General features: G+C 37.1%; 1 long non-coding RNA gene across 1 annotated transcript in view; it reads right to left on the bottom strand.

Moving 5' to 3' along the window:
* The window catches only part of LOC137482812 (uncharacterized), a 36,368-nt gene extending 15,574 nt beyond the window's left edge, over positions 1 to 20,794 (bottom strand). Inside the window, exons 1-2 of the long non-coding RNA XR_011004224.1 lie at positions 20,369 to 20,794; positions 18,398 to 18,488 (exon numbers count right to left, since the gene is read on the bottom strand). This is a non-coding gene — a long non-coding RNA (uncharacterized lncRNA). The remainder of the gene's footprint in view (positions 1 to 18,397; positions 18,489 to 20,368) is intronic.
* Between the last annotated feature and the right edge of the window lie 566 nt (positions 20,795 to 21,360).

Raw genomic sequence — 21,360 nt, 5'->3', positions numbered from 1 at the left:
GTGAGGGACCCAAATGACCTAGTTAAGTGGCCAATACTGAAATAATGAAAATCACATAAGGGTATTAATCCACAAGCCACCTTCCAGCCATTCACTTAACACCCAAAGCCTCATGGTGTTTGCTGTGCAAACACAAATATTGTCAACCTCCCTCAAAAAAATTACAAAATACTTTACCAATATTAACACAAGAGGAAAAAAATTGCATTTGTATAGTTTTACTGATTTCAAAGAAGCAAAACTCATTGACTCGCTCCTGTCTCTACTCCATCACTCTGTATCAAATAATGATAGGAATGGAACAGGAGAGGAGCAAATGGTACAGTAACACCCATTAGTTTGGCTGCTTTTGGTTGTTTTCGACATTGCATTTACAACTAATACTGTTCCTTAAAGTTTCTACAACATATAATTATAGAAACACAATTTTTATATTCCCATTAAGAAAGAACCTTGGGAAACAAAACAAAGACCCTGCTGTTGGCAGAGAATGTCTCTACTGCTGCTCATTCCTTGATGCAAAAGCTGGTATTGAAAAATGAAAACAGTAGCCTGGGGGCTGGGAACGTCATCTGTCTTCATTAACCACCATCTCCAGTGCTATGGACTCAGAGATAGCCTGAGGGGAAACAATGTGCCACAGAAAAATCTCCTCCAAATAAATCACATTTTTAAAGAAACAAGTCAAGCACTCAAACAAATGGCAGCCAGCTGCTAGTGTTAAAAAAAGAAACCCAGCCTTTACTTTTTATGTATACTTTCCCAAGCTTGTAATGGGAAATTATTGCCATTTGAAAGGAAAAAGCAACCAGCAACAACCCTATTTGGCACCATCCTAAATTATATCACAAATCAGACTTTCTGGGGACAGGTATATACTTTAATATTCTCATCCTAAATTTTAGACATGATAGACGTGTGTGATAAAAGGACTTGCCTTCGTGAGAACTAAGCAACAACATGGTTTCTCTTAGAAGTCTCCCTGTTCTGTTTGGCAAAACCTTCTTCCAAATATAAATCTTGGTACAGTGACTGCATTTTTGCCATCTCAGTATTACGTGTCTAACCCCACTGAAGTGCCAAATCAAATGCCAAATGCTTCTGCCTGCTCATGAGACTGAACAAACCTTTAGGATCCCTTTAGATCAGTTCACTGATATTTCCACATTTGAGTGCCTGTGCTCTTTCTATACTTCAGGGGAGCAATGGTAAAGGCCAGAACACACCTGAACTAGAGCTCCTCCATTTAGAGAAGTGTTGACAAGTTGCTCACGGTGAAAAATTATTATTCTCAGGACTTTCTGTTCTCTGGCATCCAGCAGGAGCATAGCTTGCCTCGAACAACAAACACCTGTTGTCTCACGGACTGAGAAAAGAGTGAGCTGTGCTAAAAAAACAGCAGTGACTAATCCTGATTTTGTGGGTTTCAGCTGATGTGACAGTCACCTCCATATGACTGTTTCAGTGCTCTGCACAGACACAGCACCTGCTCCCACGCTCAGTGTGACTGTGGGGCGCCTGCCCACGGCTTCAGCACGGCTGCTGCAGAGCTGGCCCTCAACAGCTCATCTCCCCTGTACTAACGGGCTGGGAGCTATCACCCCCTTCAGACATACAGTAAAGTCACCGCTGCACTACTTTGTCCCTTTGAAGTATCTGAAACTGGCTGAAAAGACAGCAGTTTCTTTTGCTGAATGCAGTCTTGAAGTTAATTTTTAAAATAAGACTGGCTTACTTTCCTTAGCTTAGTGAAATGGAAGCAGAACCTGATGAAAATGCAGAATTTGGCAAAAAGGGGAAGTTTTTGCTTTTTCAAAAGAATAGATGAGCTTCTAAAATACCATTCTTTTTTGATCACATACTCCAAACTCCCTAGATTAAACCAGGAATCTTACAGTGTGGCACTCCAGAAATAACTATTGCTATAGCTTGCCAAAGATTTCCAAGATATACTTTTCTGTATGCATGCCTGGCTCTTTTGCAAACATGTTGTTTCTAAAACTAAGGAAGCTGGTCTGAGAAGGGGTATATTGATCATATAAATTGGGGGGTATATTGATCATCATATTGATCATCAAATCAATAAATTTGATCATATCTGCATTTATTTTACAAGCAGAAGTATCTGCTAAATCACATGTGAGCTGCTAACTGGGCTCGGAAACAGGTTTGCCCTGGCAGTGGTGCTGAACAGAAGTGTTGGGAAAGCCCAAGAACAAGGTCAAGTCACAAATGATTAAAATTAATTTCAAAATTATATTTCATATTTTAATATAAGTTGTACTTAATGTATAACCTTGCTTTTCAATTCATAGTTTTTCTTCAAGTTTCATTGCTACAAAACACTTTTATTTAAAATAGTGTGCATAGATATTTTGAGAAAATTCTTCCCAACGTCTAAGTACAACAATGAAACTGAATTTTTCTATGGAGTAGCCCTAATCATCATGCATGGCACTGCATCTTGCCGGCCATACTTGTTCTTCAGTTACAAATTGCTGCTGTGTTTAGAGAAAACTGGCACACATGATCTCCTTCCCAGCCAAATGGTGGGATGGGTGTGGGACTGGCTTTAAGTCAGCTTGGTGCTGGTTTGAGCTCTCGAGACTCAGAAAAAAAGGCTCTGTGACCTCAAAAGCTCAAAGTGTGCCATGGAAAGAAAAGAACAGACACGTGGCCTACCATTAAGGGGTTAGAATTTCCCTGGGGACCTAAGAGGAGACTGACAGAATTGCTTTGACCAAGAAAACCACTGATTTAGCAGTGTGAGTCTTATGAAGACATTTAAAGGATATACAAGGGAGGGTGTGTGCAAAAAAGGTGGGTGCCATGCCTTACTCCAAACTCTCAGTTTCCAGAAGAGCTATTCAGTATTCATAAATCTCTCTTTTGAAGCCTACACACCTTTTTGGACATTCCAAGTTTCTCACTGCAAAAGAAAGTCTAGGGACTCCCACTCAAGCTCTGCCCAAACTGAATCTCAGCACAGACACTTCCATCACAAAAACAAGGCAATCTTTTAAATCTTAATGTTCATGAGACTTTCTGCTGTGGGATAACTGAGATATATCTATGGAAATATGGGGACATGTCATGCTTATGAAAGCACATCACAAACATCTAGAGAATAAATTAACTCCTAAAAACTGAAGCAAACTAAAATAACACACTACTTGCTAGCTAATCACATGGTTAAAGAGTTCCAGCTTGAGACTGTCTAAATAAGTAGGAGCAACGGGTGTGTCTCAACAGATGAACAAAAAACTGAGATATTTGGACAGGTCTCAGGTCCAGGTCTCACTTGTCAAGTGACAAGTGACAATTCAGTGTGTGGTGTCTTTATCACCATTCACTGCTCTTTAAACTATGCTGCCTTTTACACTATGGACAAAAAACAGCAGCAAAACCATGAAGTCTGACAGGCTGTCTCAAGCAACAACTTCAGCAGCTTCCTCGTATTCTTTCATTTCTCTATTTTTGGCACGTTCTGCTAGGGATAGGAAAAAAAATATTCAGCTGACAGTTCTGTAAAATCTCTGTCCTGTGCACCACACTTTTAGATAATTTTGGGTGAAGTAGGGCTTCTTTAAACAGGGCCAGGGTGTCAGGAGGGGTCATCTTCAAAAGTGAAAGAAATACAACAAAAATTATATGAAATAGTGCAAATTAATGTACATGATATGAGTGTATAATAAACTGCAGACTCATGAAAGGAGTTGTAAACACAGACCTGGAGTCTTTAAAAGGCTCACTGGTTTAGTTAATCTAATAGCACACATACTAAATAGAAGTGTTTTTATAGCAATGAAATTTGCAATTGCATTAATCAGCTTATATTTTTTTGAGAATCAATCAGATAATTTGATCTTTGTTCATATTTCTAAACCAGTATAATTGCACTGCCCTTTATAAACCAAGCCCACCTCTATTAATTATTGCAGACATTTCTACTAAATTAAATGTGGAAAAGAAGGCATTTGGTAGAAACCACACTGCACAGAATCCTTTGGCAAAGATCTTCTGAGTCAAAATGTGCAGCTTTATTTCTACTGTATTGAAAACTGAGACAACGACCAGCCTGATTCAAGCCACTATTTATAAAATGGCACAGCAGTGACTTTTATACATTAAATGTTGTTTATTGTCATGCAGGAAGTTATTATGCAGCACACCTTGTCTTGACACTGCTTGTGGGAATTGAAAGATTTTGCTTGTCTCAGCTCCTTTCCAGTGGAATTCTATTCTTTAAAGAACAGAAAAGCCTAAAGTCAGCTCCTCTGCAATTAGGACACCAGTTGAGAAAAGACACCATCACCTACAGGTTGCACTGGAAAGGATCTTATTTTACTTCCAGAATGTTAGCTGTTGTTGGAACAGTCATCACCTGCTTTCTCTTGATTATGCGGTTCTTAATGCAAACTCTGGAGTGACATTTGCAGAAAATCAAACACTTTCCCCCAAAATTATGCTACAAGGGTCTAAGAATCAGTTGCACAAGTGTTTTGAAAATGGGGAGATATAATTAATGTTTGATGAAGAGGAACATGACAAAGGGAGAACAAAGACACAAACAAGTGAAAAGAGCAGACTAGAAAAAGGTCCTTTGCCCAAATAGAGAACAGAATAGCATAAAGTAAACTATCCTAACAGGAAATCACAAAAAAAAAAAAAAAATCCCCCTAAATTTTCATGCTGCTCAGTAGAAGATACCAAGTTCATATGATAAACTGGCAAGTGAGAAGCACATAGTAATTAAGTATTGATGGAAGTATGTAATTAGTAGGTCCTACTATATATGATTAGTTTAGAAATCAAAATAAGTCATCTACTTCATCATTCTAGAATTGAAGTGACCCTTTTCAGTACTAGAATTGGACAAGTTAATTGTAGCAAACATTAGTTTAATTCATTCTTTTAAATTATTTTAACAGACTAATTAGTTGAACTGACTTTTAAGCTATGCAAATTTGCTCATTTAAAATTATTTAATGAATGATTTATGCACCATAATTATCCTGAATAAAGGTAAATATTTAAGTTCATCATCTAGATACCTTGAACATATTGACTGTATAAACAGAATGACACAAATGTACCCTGGCTGATGGAAGTGGCCTTCTCCTAAAATTACTAAAGAGGAAGATTATATATTTCTCAAACTGAGATAATTAATAAATGAATTCTACTCTAAGATCCTCTCTTCATGAATGGAGATTGAAGAATGAAGAGCCTTTCTCTTTATAGACAGCAGGTATGAGATCTAACAAGTTGTAAGACCTAAAATTTTGTATGAATTAACATCCAGGAAATGCATATTAGTTGTAATACAACCCTGTTCAATGCCAGAAAAATGATGCTTCATGACTACCCTTTAAGTAATTTCTGATTCAGATTGTGAAGAATGTTTTACCACCACTTCTCAGAGACACAGCTGCTGAGCAGCCATGTTCAGATGCAATGCTGTAGTCTGCCTGGTCTGGATTTAGTCCTCTTCTCACCTTGTCCTCTATTTTATTTATTTAAGTATTAGACCATTAGAGATCCTCATACACTGCTCTAGCCAAGTCAGTGCTTTGGATTTCAAAGAACACTGAAAATAGAATTGGGCCTACTGTGATTTAGCTCAAAATCACCAGCTGTCTTCAACTCTGACGTTAGGAACATATGCCATTTTTATTTATCACAGCCACCCTTCTGGAATATGTAAGAACCAAACATATGTACCCATTTTGGCCAGGAAACTAAAAACACTCATGGAAGAAGTTAGTGAACAGATTTGGCTTGTGTTAAACCTGCATTTTACCTTGCACTCTTCTCACTATGCAAATTAGATAATGATTATCTAAATAATGATATACATCACAGGATTCTGAAGGGTGGAGAAACTCAATATAAAGCCATACATGGTTCTTTTGACAGCTTTCAGCAGAAAGACATCAGGTATGAGCAGGCTTGTGATGGTGTCCATCTGTTAAATAGCCCCTCAGAGATTATCACAGCTGGATGTGAAACAGCAGTCACCAGGGAGCTCTTATTTTACACCTGTGATTGAAGTGCCCAGCAGTAACATTGTGATAGAAAACTGCTTTTGCCATAACTGCCATCTGTTTCTTTGCCAAATGTAGTCCCACTGATTCAAATGGCCCTAAAACTTACCACACTTTTGTACAAATATGAGTCTTTAGTAACAGCTTGTAAAAATCACTTAATCATAATTCATTAGATTACAATAACTATTTATTTTAACGAGATGTGATTATTTTAAATTTGTTTCAAGGTGACTCTGCTCTATGTTAAAAAGAAATAAAACAAAGAAATAGAATAGAAGCCCAACAGTCTCTCCCTATCAACCAGCTCCAGGCTGTTGTACCCAGCCAGCCCATTCTTTTACTGGCGACAGCTTGAATTAAAACACTTTCTCCATGTTTGTGGAGAACATTTTGTCATCTTAAATTAAGATTCTGTTTTGTCCTCCTTACCCAGACCAGTGAGTAGAGGCACACATTTAGCTGAAGTGAAAAAGCACTGGGATCTATATGACTGGAATCTAGAAGTCTTTATTATAAGCCAAATATTCGATTTAGTCCAGCCGTCTTTTCATTGTGTAAATGCTCCCTGCATACAGATTCGACTTTGCAAAAAGAGAAGCTTTGCACACAAGTTCCTGCATGCTAATGCAGACAGAGAGAGGATGCATTTGTGATCGGCTTAGTATGGCACTCTGTTTCCAGAGACACTCCCTCAAAAGAAAAATGCACCAGCTTTGGAACACAACTGAAGAGTATTAGAACATTTTTTTTCCCAGTATCTACGTATGAATTTCACTGTAAAACAATCTTTAGAAGAAATGTGTACTTGGCTCTGAAACATTCCAGATGTCATTGTCTCAGACGAAGGTGTACCAAAGCCTTTCAGTGACATGGTGAGACCATTCAAATTAGGAGACACAGAGCAGCAAATGCAGGAAATTTTTCCCGTATTCTTTTTCCAACATTTCTTTTTCCTCTTTTTTCTTTTTTCTCCCCCCTGTCCCCCCACTCCATACACTCCTCCCCCCGCCCCGGCTTTGTTGTTTTTATTTTTGTGTTCTCTTTCTGTTAGCTCCATTAGGAGGAGCTCTTGCAGTATCTGGCCTGGATGGGATTGTGGTTTATCTAGTATCATCCAAACTGATCATCAGCCAGTAGGAAGGGACACACTGAGGTTTAAAATACAAAATACACTGCAAGAACTATGACTTCAACCATACAACTTTCACTAACATTACCTGAAGACAGCAGACTGGCCAGTAAAAAGCAAAAACCCAGCACTAACATTTTTGTGCTTCAGGGCACATGCACACCTTTAGACATTCCCACAACATATCAGCCTTCAAGCAGCATCACATATATAATAGCATCCATTTATATATATTCTGGAAACATAGATAAATGCTAAATCACGAAGAACAGAAACAGTCACTCATAAAGAACACCCTTTGCATGACAACAGTGAAAATATATCTTCACAGGAAAGTAGCAAGACATTCTGGTACTGCAACAAACACTACAGCACTGTGTGGTCCAATTTCTGGTATATTTGCTAACTCTGTCGTACTCCTTGATGGCACTGAATTGGCAAAGCTCAATGGACCACATTCTGAAGGTGTTCTGGGAGATGAAATGGAATTCATCCAGCTCCTACCACACAAAGACAAGGAACTAATGTGCAAACTGATTTCTGCACACAGTAACCGCAGAACACAGGATCTCTACATATTGATGGGTTGATGAGACAACATTCAGTTCCAAAACTGATGATTTCAGCACTACTGACTTCAGCAGACTTAAATTGTTAAGTAATGTGTACTGCTACCCTGGGTGTGTGCTTCTACTTATTTGATAACACAGAATCTGACACTTGAAGAAGGAAACACTCCTTCCCCTACAAAATATTCAGCAGCTGAGCACCTACTGCAAGTTGCTTCAGATGCAGAACTGTGTGTAAATCTAAGGAGAAAAGATGGGAGATAGGAGATATGTAAATGTCAAATCACATGCTTAGATGCTATTAAATATATTACCAGAGCAGTGTAAACCTCTGCCTTAGTCCAATCTAGACAATCTCTAGATGCAAGGGAACATAAAGGTAAATTTGATTTAATATTTTAACAGCAATTTTCATAAAAATTTCAGCTTTGGTTGTGCTTACATTCAATGACATGGTGATTCTTTTTATGTAACTCCACTTGACAGAGATGAACCATTAGCTTTTTCAGCAAAATAACATTTATTGTACTTTTTGGAGAAAGGTAAGATCCAGTGTGTCATAAACCTTTCTGTCTGATGAAAATATTTAATAAGGTGATGTTTTAGCTAGTGCTTGTTTTTTCAAAGTATCTCATTTGAAGAAGCTTACATTCTAAGTCTGCCAAAATAAGGATGAAGAGTAAGGAAGAATAGTGTGAAATAAATACTTGTCAGTTCTGCAAGGCATTATATAATTCTAACTACTCAAGCTTTTTCTTTTTCTCTCCCTTTTTTTTTCTTTTTTAATCAACCCTGATACTGTATCCAAGACCATATAAAATTTTTAAGGCAATAGACAGTTTCATTTCAGTTTCAGGATCAGGATTCTCTTTCCACATAATAAATACTGAAATATTGACTTCAGCTAAATTAGTAGAATGCTACATAAGTGGGGAAAATTGAGAGTTAAATTTGATTTAGCATTTCAGGAGCCTTAATGTGAGGGGTTCCCATTGGTAATATCTGATTTATTTGCACAACCTTTCTTTGTTATAATTCTACAGAAAAGACTTCTAATATTATTCTTATTTCTCCCAAATTACAAAAGTATAATGTGATAAAGAAAGAACTGCCACCTGATGAATGGACAAATACCTAAAGCTACATGCTCTAGACATTTTCTTCTCAGAAGTTATTGGCTTAGACATCATAACATATCACCTTGGGATACATAAAATCCTTCTCTCTGTACAATGCAGAAAGGTCTACTGTCCTTTATTCTTGCCAGCAGCCCTTCCACACCACCTCAAACTGATGTCTTACACAGTTACTGGGAAAGATCTACAGGCTAAGCTAGGGAAGGAAAAATTAGATCAAGTGTCTCTCAGCAGTTTTCACCCTCTTCAGCTCCTGCCATCTGCTGTATTATACAAAACCTCCACAGATCTCACAAACTTCAATGCTTTAATTCAAAAAGGAATGTGATGGAGGGCAAAATCTGTGTCACCAGCTTCTCCCAGTCTCTGACTACATTGTTCTTTTTTCTGATGGACATATGGGTATATAGTAAGAAAGTTGTGGGATTTTTTTTTCCTTCACCATATTTACACCATTTAAAAAGACATTTTAAACATGTTTCTTCATCTTCTGCAGACTAAAGAGAAAGTGACATTTACCTCAAGGAATTTGTATAAAACAAAGTCTGCAATACTGAAGGTCTAATTTAAAAGGCTAGAGCTTTCATAGTTTATCTCAAATACCTATAAACAACCCTGCAGAATACATACCAAAGTTTGAAAAACAATAAAACAAAATCCTTTCCAAAGGGCAACAGATATTAGGCTAACAAGACAAAGAATGTTTTAAACTCTAACTCTCCTAGTGAATTAATTTGCTCCAGTTGGTTCAAAGCAAAATTTTTATGAAGTTGCCCCCTAAGTTTTTGTTACCTAATATAAGTAAATAAAAACAATGTTAATTTTATCTTTCCAATGTCCCATTCACTTTAAAAACTCCAAATATATTGGCTAGACATACATATTAATGTAATTCAATTATCTGAAAATCATTTCTTATATGACAATTTATGAGGAAAAGGAATTACTTAGGTGCTATTTTTCTCCTTGACTTCTGAAAACCAGAGTAATTTTATGCTTGATATTTTTCAGAGACACTGTTTTCATTAATTGAATAAACTCTTCACAAAGGGAAATCTAATGAGAGATTGTATCCTGTGAGTCAAGCTTAAAGAACAGCCCAGTCATTTCTGCTATCAGGGCTGGGATTCTGCTGGTAAATAGCTCATGGAGTGCCATTGTCAAGTACTATGGAATAAAAGCCCCAGTCAGAGGGGCATTTGTATAGCAGTGCTTTGATTTACCAAAAACCCTCCAGAAGAAGAGGACAGTGATCCACTGCTGCCGCTCAACAATTAAAAGTTTTCGAAAGAGAATGATAAAATATGGCATCCTGAGAACCTCCACAGTGGTTTAGTGTAAAACAATTTAGCAACTAATTGGAAATATTAGGACAATTCCTGTCTCAAAGAGCAAAGTGGAGATGCTTACAGACAATCTTCTGAAACGTAATAAAATAAAAAAAAGTTAACATAATTATGCATTATATTTCAGGGGGTCTGAGTGTGAAATGAAGGCAAACTAACAGTGAGATAATATTACCCTGCAAGCTCATCAGTAGCCACAGTCTTTTAGAAAACCATACCTGTAAACCATTTTCTGAAAAAACTTCAGAATATTTAGCCATGACAGTTTACTTTACAAAAGTTTTCATACCTCAGAGCTGTTCTGGTAAAATTTAAAAATGGATATATGACAGATGAGTCTTTCATGACCATTCAATAAAAAAATTTGAAACATCGTGCAAACAAAAATCTGAGCTTAGAGGCATGATATCCCCAGAAAGGTCTGCCTGAAGTAGACCTTGTGCAAATATGATCACACCCAACAACCAATGGGGCATCTTTTTGCTTGAACATGTAGATTAGAGGCTAGCATCACAATTGATGACTGATCTCTTGGTTCTGACTGACTACTTATGGAAAAGTTGACTGTAAAATTAAAACAGAGATAAATAGGTTGTGTTTGATGTAAGAGGGAAGGAAAGGCACATCAATAAAATTACAGGGTAAAGAAGAACATTTGTGAGGCAAATTACTTTTCAGTGGTATTCTGGATAACTCCATAAAGTGTTTAGGCCAACAGTATTGTAAAATACAGCAGCTAGAGGCCAGAAGAAGAGACTGGAGAAAAGCCTTACTGATTGCATAGATAAGAAAGCCTATCAAACAGATAACCATAACCCAGATGCAAATGCCTTGATAAAAGCCTGAGCAAAACAGTGAAGCACAGGAGACAAATCAAAGAGCTGCTGTCTCTGAGAAAGGAGACAGCCAAAGGAAAACATGTATGTTTTTGTCTAAAGAAGAGATAGAGTTGTGTGTGAGGACAAGTCAGAAAAACATGTCATGATTTTCCATTGAACAGGTGGAATCATGTCACACTGTCATTCTAGAGGTGGGTTGAAACATCTGTGCTTGTAAATAAGAACCTTCATAAATCTGGCATGAAGCTAGAAAATAAAATAGCAAAAGTTCTGGGAAATGTGAAAAAGACATTAAGGAAATGAGTGGCAGCAGATCAAAGGTTAAGAAAATAGGACAATGACAAATAGCATATACATTTTTAGTATACAAAAAGCTAGAAATAAATATAAATTTTTCTCCAACATTCCTTTACTAAACTAGTAGGATGCTTACTAATGCTGACTATAAGACAAATTGCTCCTTACCGAGTGACTTAATTTTTCCACACTCTTTAATTATTACTGAATGACACTGATTCCAAGCCAGATCATCCAATTTCTGCAAAAATCTAATTAAAGGCTTTCACTTGACCTTCTTTTGTGACATTAAACATTTTATGCTGTTCTTTTACAGTAAACAGTGATGTAAAATACATCATCAGTCCCTGTGTGAACATTCACAGTATCAATATTTATTCTTGTAAATGTGTGTACGAGCTACTTAACACCTATATAAGCTACTTAACACCTATATAAGCAGACATGTACATGAGAAATACATAGAAACCTTCAAACTAATTATTTCAAAACATTTCACTAATACTAAACATTTATAAGAAGTAATTGTCTGATTATTCTATGAAGTGTTTGTCTTCAAGTAGAAGTGAAGGGACATTGCCCAAGGGACATACATTGCAAATGAAATGGGAACGGCAGTGGCAGGCCAGGCTTTCAAAAAAAACGTCCAAATCTGTTCACCCAAAGGGATATTCACAGAGAATATTAACATATATTCAGTGATTTCACATTCCTTAAAAAGAAAAAATCCCATATGACAACCTCAGCATCTGGTAGAAAGGTTTCATTAGTCCAATTAGATGAGAACTCAAGAACGAATTTTCGTGAGTCTGTTAGAGCTCTAATCCCTTGAAAAATATTTTTACACCCTAAGAGCTCTTTTTTTTTTTTTTCCTTTAAAAACAATGTTGGTAAATTCAATTGCCCAGTTAAGCTAAAATAAAAGAGAAACCACTAATCTTTCAAGAAATTGTTATGACCAATTGAATCCCATTATAAAAAAATATGAAAAGATAAATAAAGAGCACTTAAAACCAGACAAAAACTTGAAATCTCCCAGCAATCCCTTTTGTTACAATCTTAGAGCAAGTCTATTTGAATTAGGTTGCAAAATGCTGATCTCACTCTTGAACATGAATATAGACTTCTTCAGACATTAAGATACTTTTGCAAAAGGATTGTTAAGTGTTCTGATGGCAAAACATAGTCCTTTATAAACCTAAAGGAGACAAATGGGATCAGATCAGATGCAGCTGAGTTGCACTACTATCCTTAGACACCAGTGATGGATCAGTAGGAATTTGCTGACCCTGCCTGTATTATTTTGAATCTCCCTCATCCTAAGCTTGACTCTGACAGCAACACAAAGCTTTAGGAAGTGTAATTCCATGACACTGTGCAACTTGGAGACACAAATCTTACTGCAGAGTCCATCCTTCTTCTGGATGACATTGCAGGATTCCTTGAAATGCACAATGGCTTTCCAGTTTTGAGTCACTAGGAGACGTCTAGCTGAGAGTATGGAAAAGACTTGAGCTGGGCCAGCTGGTACAGAATTCAACAGCACATCATTCAGTGTGTATTGACAAGATCCCACATTTGCAGTTCAATAAGGAAAATGTTCTTATTTGCAAGGACAGTTACAGTGCCCAGGTGACCAGGGGAAGGATGGAGGGGACAACGAGGCTCTATCTGACAACTGACCTTGCTTTTTCCTCCTGCCAAGTCCCCCCTTTGTTTCCCTAATTTCACAGCCCTTGTTGTTGAAAATGTTTTTTTTTTAATTCCTAAGTATGGGTCCAGCACTATTCTACAGATACCAGAGGTCCGACACAATGGTGTAGTAAAGGGTGACAGTTTGGAAATTTTACATAGCTGAGACTTGAAATCCTGGACTATGGATAAGCTCTGAAGACTTGTGTACAGCTGTGACAGAACTGGCAAATCTCCTTAACTTTAATTGCTTCAGCGTTTACTCATGAGTTCTTTTTTAAAAATCCCACTCTACAGTAATAAACGAGTGAAATATTCTACCTGAATATCTTGAGGTATTGTATTCCTTTAACTGGAGGGTTTGAAACAGAAATAAGAATTATTTGCACAATGCTCTGCGACAAGTCCAGCCTGCAGAACATGTAATTTCATCATACCCTACATAGTTTTTCTGCCTCTCTGCAATGTCCTTGTTGCCTGAATAACTTGCCCAGCTGTACTGCACTCACATGATCTTCTTGCTGGAACTTGGGAGGTGATGTACAAGGAAGGCAAATGTAGCTTTTGGTAATGGTCTTTAAATTGCAGACAGTTTCTATTAACTGCTTGCTTTAGGATTCCACTGGGTAAATAATAATTCTTTTTCTCATTAAGAGGAAGAGGGGGAAAAAGGAAAATACTAAAATGGTATTATCAGGATTAAAAAAAAAAAAAGCAGCTAACAAAATAAAAAGGAAGGCTGAGTAGTCAAGGGATAAGAGATAAGCCACATTAATGAGGAAGGTGAACCTGATTGATTTAGAGCCATTATTTAGAGGGGAGGAAGGGAAATAAGAAATAGATCCTATTTTTATATCATTGCATAATAACCTCAATGAACAAAGTGATGCACTAGAAGTTACTTAGGAAATCTAAAAATTGGAGGCACTTCAAGCTCTTAAAGCCTAGTAAAGGCATTTCAGAGCATGTTATCCACCTGTTAAGGCAGAACCTGTCTTTTGTTATGCACTACTTTGGATTTGAGATTAAGATTTGGCTCCAGGTCCCAAGTAGTAACGTTACGAGGAAAAAAAATAAAGAACTGAGAAAGTAACTACCTGCAACATTCACTGGGGCTCCAGAATTCGAATAAATTGTGTGTTTGGATGGGATGTACTGTCTGTCACAGGAAAAATGGGATTTTTAAAATGTAAATCCATATTAATGGAGATATCATCATCAGGTAGTCTATTAATCTGTTGAAATCAATAGGAGCTAGACAACAGATTGGGTTTTGGTGTCGATGTGTTGCCTTCAGTCACCAGTAAGTCAATAGCAGAGAATGTAGTTGAGATCAGGCTCCTCAAGCAACAAACTGACTGCCAGCCCCTTCCTCTGAATTTACACAGTGACACTGGAGGGAAGCAGCATGAAAGAGAGATGCTACACACTGTTAGAACAGACACAACCTCTAAATATTCGAGTGTGGTGGTGTATTTATCTTAGAGCCTGTTACTGGCTTCAGTGGGGCTGTCATTCCCTGGGACTCTTGCTGGGCTTGCACATGTGGCAGCAAGGGTAAGAAACTTCCTTATGCTCTAGAAAATTAAATCCTTACTTGGCACAATCAAGAACTAATGAAAAGTGGAATGGTTGAATTTGATGAGCTCCATGGAATGTTTCATATTTTGGTAGAAAACTACAAGTAACCAGAATAAGAATCCTGAAACACTGAATTTAATAGAAAAAGATAAGAGGGAAAAAATGCACTGTCTCTAAAATTATTTTTCTGAGGGCAGGGGGCATAAGTGGAAATTGTAGGGTATTCCATAGCAATATCGCATCCTGTGTGACAGTACTGTGCTCAAGGTCAACAGGCACATACCATTGTTTAGATATGTGATTCATGGGGCACACTGATAATGCTGATCTGTCTATCATATAGAAGGGGAAAATATTAAAATAAAGTTATTCAAATGAATTAAGAACAATGAGTTTTTAAAAAAATCAGCTTGGAATGATGTATTAATGTACCATTCTGTTTAATTTGTATTCTAATACTGGTCTTAGAAAAGAACTCTGCCAGTTTGGGGTATTTAGTGTAATATTTAATTTAAAGCTGTGATTGAATTCTGGAAAATCTAACAACCATTTAGGTTCATTTATTAATATCTAAAGATGCAGTATTCATCATCAGTGATTTTGATTAATGCTCCCCTTTAGCAACGATACACAACAGTGAGGTGACCTTGATGAGAGAACATTCCATGCTATTAAATAATAGACATCCAAAAGATTATTTTGATTCCTGTATCTGCCTGATTCATTCATTCCTTTGGCAAAAGTTGTTCTTGGTAGAATAAAGCCATGCATGGAATGAGACAATTCTTTAAATTTTAATTCATTTTTCCTTAACTTTTAAATTGAAGTTTTACTTCCTTTGGGGGCCATCACCACTAGATATTAAAGGTCACTTGCTGATGAATCTTTTTTTTTCCAGTGACTGGCTTATGCTTTGGAATTTTTCTTGTATTTTCCAGATAATTATCATAATATATAACCATAAATTTAAAAGTATTAATTTAATACTACATATTTATAAGACAAGTTGCATAAGTGCTCCTCTAGGATATTTTGGATGTAATTATTCACAGAACTTAATGAAAAGACTTCAGGGAAATATATTTTTATCTGCCACTTAACATGGAAATGATCCAAAGGTAGGGAAAAGTTCAACAAGAATGGGAAACAAGAAATATATTTTTATGGATAAGGATTTGATTTAATAAATAACATTTAACAATACAGAACTTTGGGGGGGGGTAAATGATTAAGTATTATTAGAAGAAAATAATTTGTCTTGAAAATTTATTCTTCAGTGTTCTACAATTTCAATGCAGGGTTAGTTCCAGTCATGAATTGTATGGGACAAGTTAAGTTTAGTTATGATTGCTGAGACAATCACATGGAAGAGAGAAATCTTATTCTGGACACAAATACATTGGGCATAACTTTCTTCTTTGAGTGTACTCTCTTCTACATCTGAGTCCTTTGAAATGCCTATAATAACAATACCACAAATGTATTACCCCCTCCTTCTCATTGAATAATGTCAATATAAGATAAATATGAGCTAGTTTTGTTTCTAAGGTCATTAGTATCACTTGTCTGCATTCAGCTGCACATCAGCCCTTGAATTTGCTGATGGCTCCAGTAACCATGCACAGGTGAGGGGAAGTGCTTTGGAAAGTGCACTATATGTATATTTATGTTCAGACTCCTAAATACCTTTGAAATCCAGCCTCTGGATTTCAAAATTAATTATTGTAGAGGTTTGGTTTATAGGAATACTTGTGGGAAAGGCAGAGACTCTCTCCTAAGGAGTAGCTTGCATTCAGGAGGTCACATCTGCAGATGGTTTATTGTGTCCTCAGTGAAAGTGGGCTCAGCTGTGGGCACTCTGGTGAACGACCAAAGTCTATAAAAGACTGGTACCGGAGCAAAGGGGTTGAAGACACATGAAAAAATGTTTTAAATACTCTTTCAAATGTCTCTTCTTTCTGTTTTCTCTGCTGTTTGTAATCTACTGTGACTTTTGCTCCTCCAACTTCATATGGAGGCACTCAGAGTATATCCAAATGCCTAGTGGCCCTCAGCCTTGAGAGATGGAGGCTGTTCAGGTCAGGATGCTGTTTTATAGCAAGTCTTTGTTTAGGAATGAATGTCCAGTTGGGCAATAATGGATAAGAACTTCCTCTGAAATTCTTTAAAATTCTTTTCTCTTTAAATTTGTGATTAAAAGCTTAAGAGCAAAACAGCTAAGCTTTAGCATCGTGATAGTAAATCAAATAATGCTTAGGAAGGAAAATCACATTGGAGAATTCCTTATGGTGGTTGAAAACAGAATAGCCAAACAGTTTTGCTAAAGAGAAGGAAAAAAAAGAAAAATATCATAGAAACCAATGCAAATTAGACTTATGAGGTTACTTCAGGGATTTAGCAGCACAATTTTGTAGGCACACAGTTTGTGGTAATTGGGCTGGGGCTGCAGCCCCATCTGACATTTACAAGTGATTGGCTTTCCATGGATGGCTTGAAATATCTCTTGTTCTGCTATAAGATTAGTGATTTCTAGTTTTATTAACCTTTGCAGATTTGATGAAATGCATTATATTGTAAATCCTTTTTTTTCCTACTTAAAAAAATTACAGAAGAAAATAAGTTTGCTGTAGTTTTAAGAATCCCTTGAACTCTAATGTCTGGAAACAGTCTAGCACTGGTACTGTGTCTGTTATGCTGACTACCCTGAAGCCACCCAAATTTATGAATGTTGAAGTTACTCTGTAATTTTGCTGTCACTCTTAATGTAAACACCATGGGCGAGATTTCCTCCTAAACCAACACCCTTCCTGCTCCTGTTCCTATAATTGCACTCGCTTTCAAGTATATCTTATTTGAGTGTAGGTATCACTAAGACATGCTTAGAGTCCAGCCTTTTCGCTGCCACAGACTCTGAAGTTGGATGCTTGAAGGACATGTATGAGATTTTCTCTATCATAACTGATATACTTAGAAAACTTAAATAATTTTGTGTACAGCACAAACTAACCATCATTTTAAAGAAAATCTGAGAAAGAAAAGCAAACTTAGAAAATTTATCTTCTGATGAGTAGGTAATTTTTTAATTTTGTAAGTGATGTGGATTTGGAAACCATAGTTATTGAAAACTTGGTTCCCATATAGTGCTAACCATGGCTGTCTTCAAAATCTGCAGAACTGCACCTGTTTTCCTTTTCTACTCCTTTCTGCCCACGGTTTTGCTATCACTCTTAATTTCTTTCTCTGGATCCATAGGGTCCTTTCTGGACTCCGCAGTAAGATTTGTGTCTCCAAGTTGCACAGTCCAGAGTCAAAGTACCCCTGTGAATTCCTGCCTGAAAACAGGGCAAAGCAAGAAGGACATCTTTAATTTCTTCATTTCCTCACTCACTCCATAGGAAGAAAATGAGTAAGACAGAAAAGCCATAAGTTGTTCCTAAAAACAAATTTGATAGAAATGAATGAATGTCATTATCGATAAATTATCTGAGCCCTAAGATAAGACACTGACCATCTGGCAGCTGGCAACGTAATAACTCATGAAACTACTTTGGGGAAGATGTGGATTGAAATATGACATTCCTGATTTCTTTTGCTTTTAACTGACATATAAAACTGAACATCATACAAATTCCGTCACAACAAATGTAACAGCTCCTATCTTCTCCACCATCTTAAATTCATTTTTTAAATAGTACTTCTCAGCAATCCACAGTGACATGCTGTAGGTGGGCTAGTGGCTCAGAATAACTTTTACATACCTTCTGATTTCATGAAGCATTTGGAATAGAAGCCTGTAGGAGGGAAAACCCTTTGCTGATACATTATTTGCAGGTCATGATGTATATGCCCCTATATAATTGCAAGATGACAATGTTAACAGTGCTAAAATTAGGTATAACATTTAGAAAAAAAAAATATGCATAAGCAGTTTAGCAGTTTCAGCTTTCCAGAATATCATGTGCTTGGCAGTTGATACCAAGAATACAGCAGATAATTTTAAACATAATCTAAAATTAAAATTGAGCTACAAAAAGAACAATCAAGTAACAGACTGCTGCAGACATTTGAACAATAATACTATGTTTTCAGCCAACAGAACAGAATTTTTAATATGTATATGTTTCTCTAATTTTTAAAAGAACTGATGAAATTAGATATTGACTAGTCAGTTCTGAAGACACAGACATAATAAAGCACTTAGAATTGATAGAAATTTTCTTTGATGAGTATGACAGTACTTGTCATTTTAGAAATTCCTTTCATAATTTTTGGAGTTTTCCAAAAGCTTGTGTTGAATAAAAATAAAATTTAATAGACTTTAAGGCAAAAAGCAACAAAGGCTGAGTAAGCAACAGAAATACAAACATATTGTAATTGAAATGTATAAACAGGAATGAAGATATGCAGACATGCATAATTCAGGATTATGTGATGTAAAAGCAAAATCTCATTGCTAAATTCAATACATCACTTGTTTTCTTAAATTCATCAAATTTTATGTATTTACAGCGTGACATACATTTTTTCACTTCATACTCAGGCTGGCTGCAGCGCTGCAATTTGTGTAAGCCTTTGATTTGGTAAAGCTGGAATTCCTCTTGGCCGCACTGGGCTAGGACTGCTCCACTCACAGCCTGCTGGTCCCTTTGCTTACCCACCCTCCAGTATGAGCACAGACCAACAGGGGAGCATCCTTGTGGCTCGTGTCTTTTTTCACTAAGTTGTTAAATGGTTCATTCTGTTATCCCCCCATGTTTTCCCTGAGTTGGTTTTTCCCTAAATTGTATCCTCCCTTTCTTCTACTCCCTTCCCTGCCTGTCAAGGTGACCCTGCCCATTTTTCCAGAATGTTCCCTGCCACTCACCCCCTGAGCCAATCCCTGATTGAAACACCCACTTAGAAATCCCCTAATCCACAACACGCCATTGGCCCAAGTGAAAGGTCTTTTCCTTTCCCTCTCCTCCCCCTATCCTGATAGGTCCCACAGTGTTGATGTCATCCCCTTGCTCCACCCTTGACATCCCCCTGTTGGTTGATTTTCTGTCTCCACCCCCTGTTTGTAGCTGTATTTAACCCCTTGCGCTGAGGGCTCTTCTGCCTTACCCCCTTCACCTGGAGTAAATGTCCTCACGGAACCTCAAGACAAAGAGTCCCCTCCTTCCTCCTTTGCCTGGTCCCTGCCGCGGCTGTAAGAGTGTGCACTGTAGAGCTTGCAGCTCTTCAGGTTCAGCTGTGGGCAAAGCCCAGTCCCCGGCTGTTCCTCACTCCTGCTGTGGCTACCAGAGTGTTAAGAGCTAGCCCAGGTTCTGGTGGGCTTCGGCAAAGCATCTCACTCATCTTCCCTGGAGGATGCAGGAGCTGATGGGTTGGAAACTCTGTGGCCTCCTGCTGCAGGTGCTGGGAGTTCTGTTGTCATGATCACAACTGCCTTTGTAAATGTTCCTAGGAAAGGGGCAACAAATGTCATCAAACTCCTGCTAGAGCAAACAACACCAGAATTTTCCTCCATGTGTTCCAGTATGAGGTTCTGTAGTAGGAATTTGAATTGAGAACTTGAAATAACTTCTTTTTATAAAACCAGAAACTCCAGGCTTTCCAGCAAAAAACAAAATAAAGCCATACAAAACATAGAATATAGTGCTCAAATAATATAAAGTGGTCACAGATGAAGCTGTTCTCTGCTAATAAAATACATGTCTGGTTTCCTTCCTTCTATGATTAAATCTTACCTGTCAAATTAATAAAGAGAATTTATCATTGTAGCAGCTGCAGCTGTTTATTTGCAGTGAGTAAAATTCAACTCTCTTGCATCAGAAGAAAACAAATAAATTTGTGCTTGAAATGTCCTTCATAGTCTGAGTTGCTGCTATTTCTCACATGTGCCTGTTTTTAAGAGGGTTAAGAGACCATCTATTTTGTGTTTAATTAAAATTAGTAATATAAAGATTTATTAGAAGTGACATAATATCAATTGCCTCTGATGATTCCTTAAGATCTTCAATCAGATTGAACAAGAGGAGTAACAAGATAGATTTTTCTTACACTGAATGGCATTTAATTTAGTGTGGGAAACATCTGAGTCTGAGACCTGAGTGAAAAGAATAATGCTACTGTTTGCTCACATGAGGCTTTTAGAATAAAATTTTTAAAATTTGGATACCCACCTGATATCACAATGATGGATACCCACCTGATATCACAATGATGGTTGACAACTCCAAAAGGAGCTAATATCACCAACTTTCTCAGCATATTCACCTTCATTTTCTTCTGGTCTGAATTGTAAAAATAATTATTCACAGTTATTGTCAGAATTGCCTATTTGAGCAGAATAATTCCTCCCTACAAAATAAAACCACAGAGAAACACATACTACAAGTGATGGAAACATCCTTTTAGCAGGCAAAGAAGGAAGTAAAACTCCAGACCAATTTTCTTACACCTGGCATGGATGTGCCAAGTGCAGAATATTATGTCTTGATTTGAAATCTACATGGAAAAAAGAAAATGATGTGCTTGTTGTGAAGAGCAGCTCATTTAATCATCAAAATTACTTTTAAGTGTCACTTAATAATGCAACCAAACAGACAGAGGAGATGGTGATTTGATTATAAGTGGCAAACCTGCATACAGTAACTCCTGTCATGATGTCATAGTGTTATTAACAGGATCCAGCTTGGTTTTGAGCTTAAGGGAGAGCCAGTGTGATCCTACACACAGG

Source organism: Anomalospiza imberbis, chromosome 15 (assembly GCF_031753505.1).
Source record: "Anomalospiza imberbis isolate Cuckoo-Finch-1a 21T00152 chromosome 15, ASM3175350v1, whole genome shotgun sequence".
Lineage (NCBI taxonomy): Eukaryota > Metazoa > Chordata > Aves > Passeriformes > Viduidae > Anomalospiza > Anomalospiza imberbis.
This window is presented reverse-complemented; position numbering and strand designations above follow the sequence as displayed.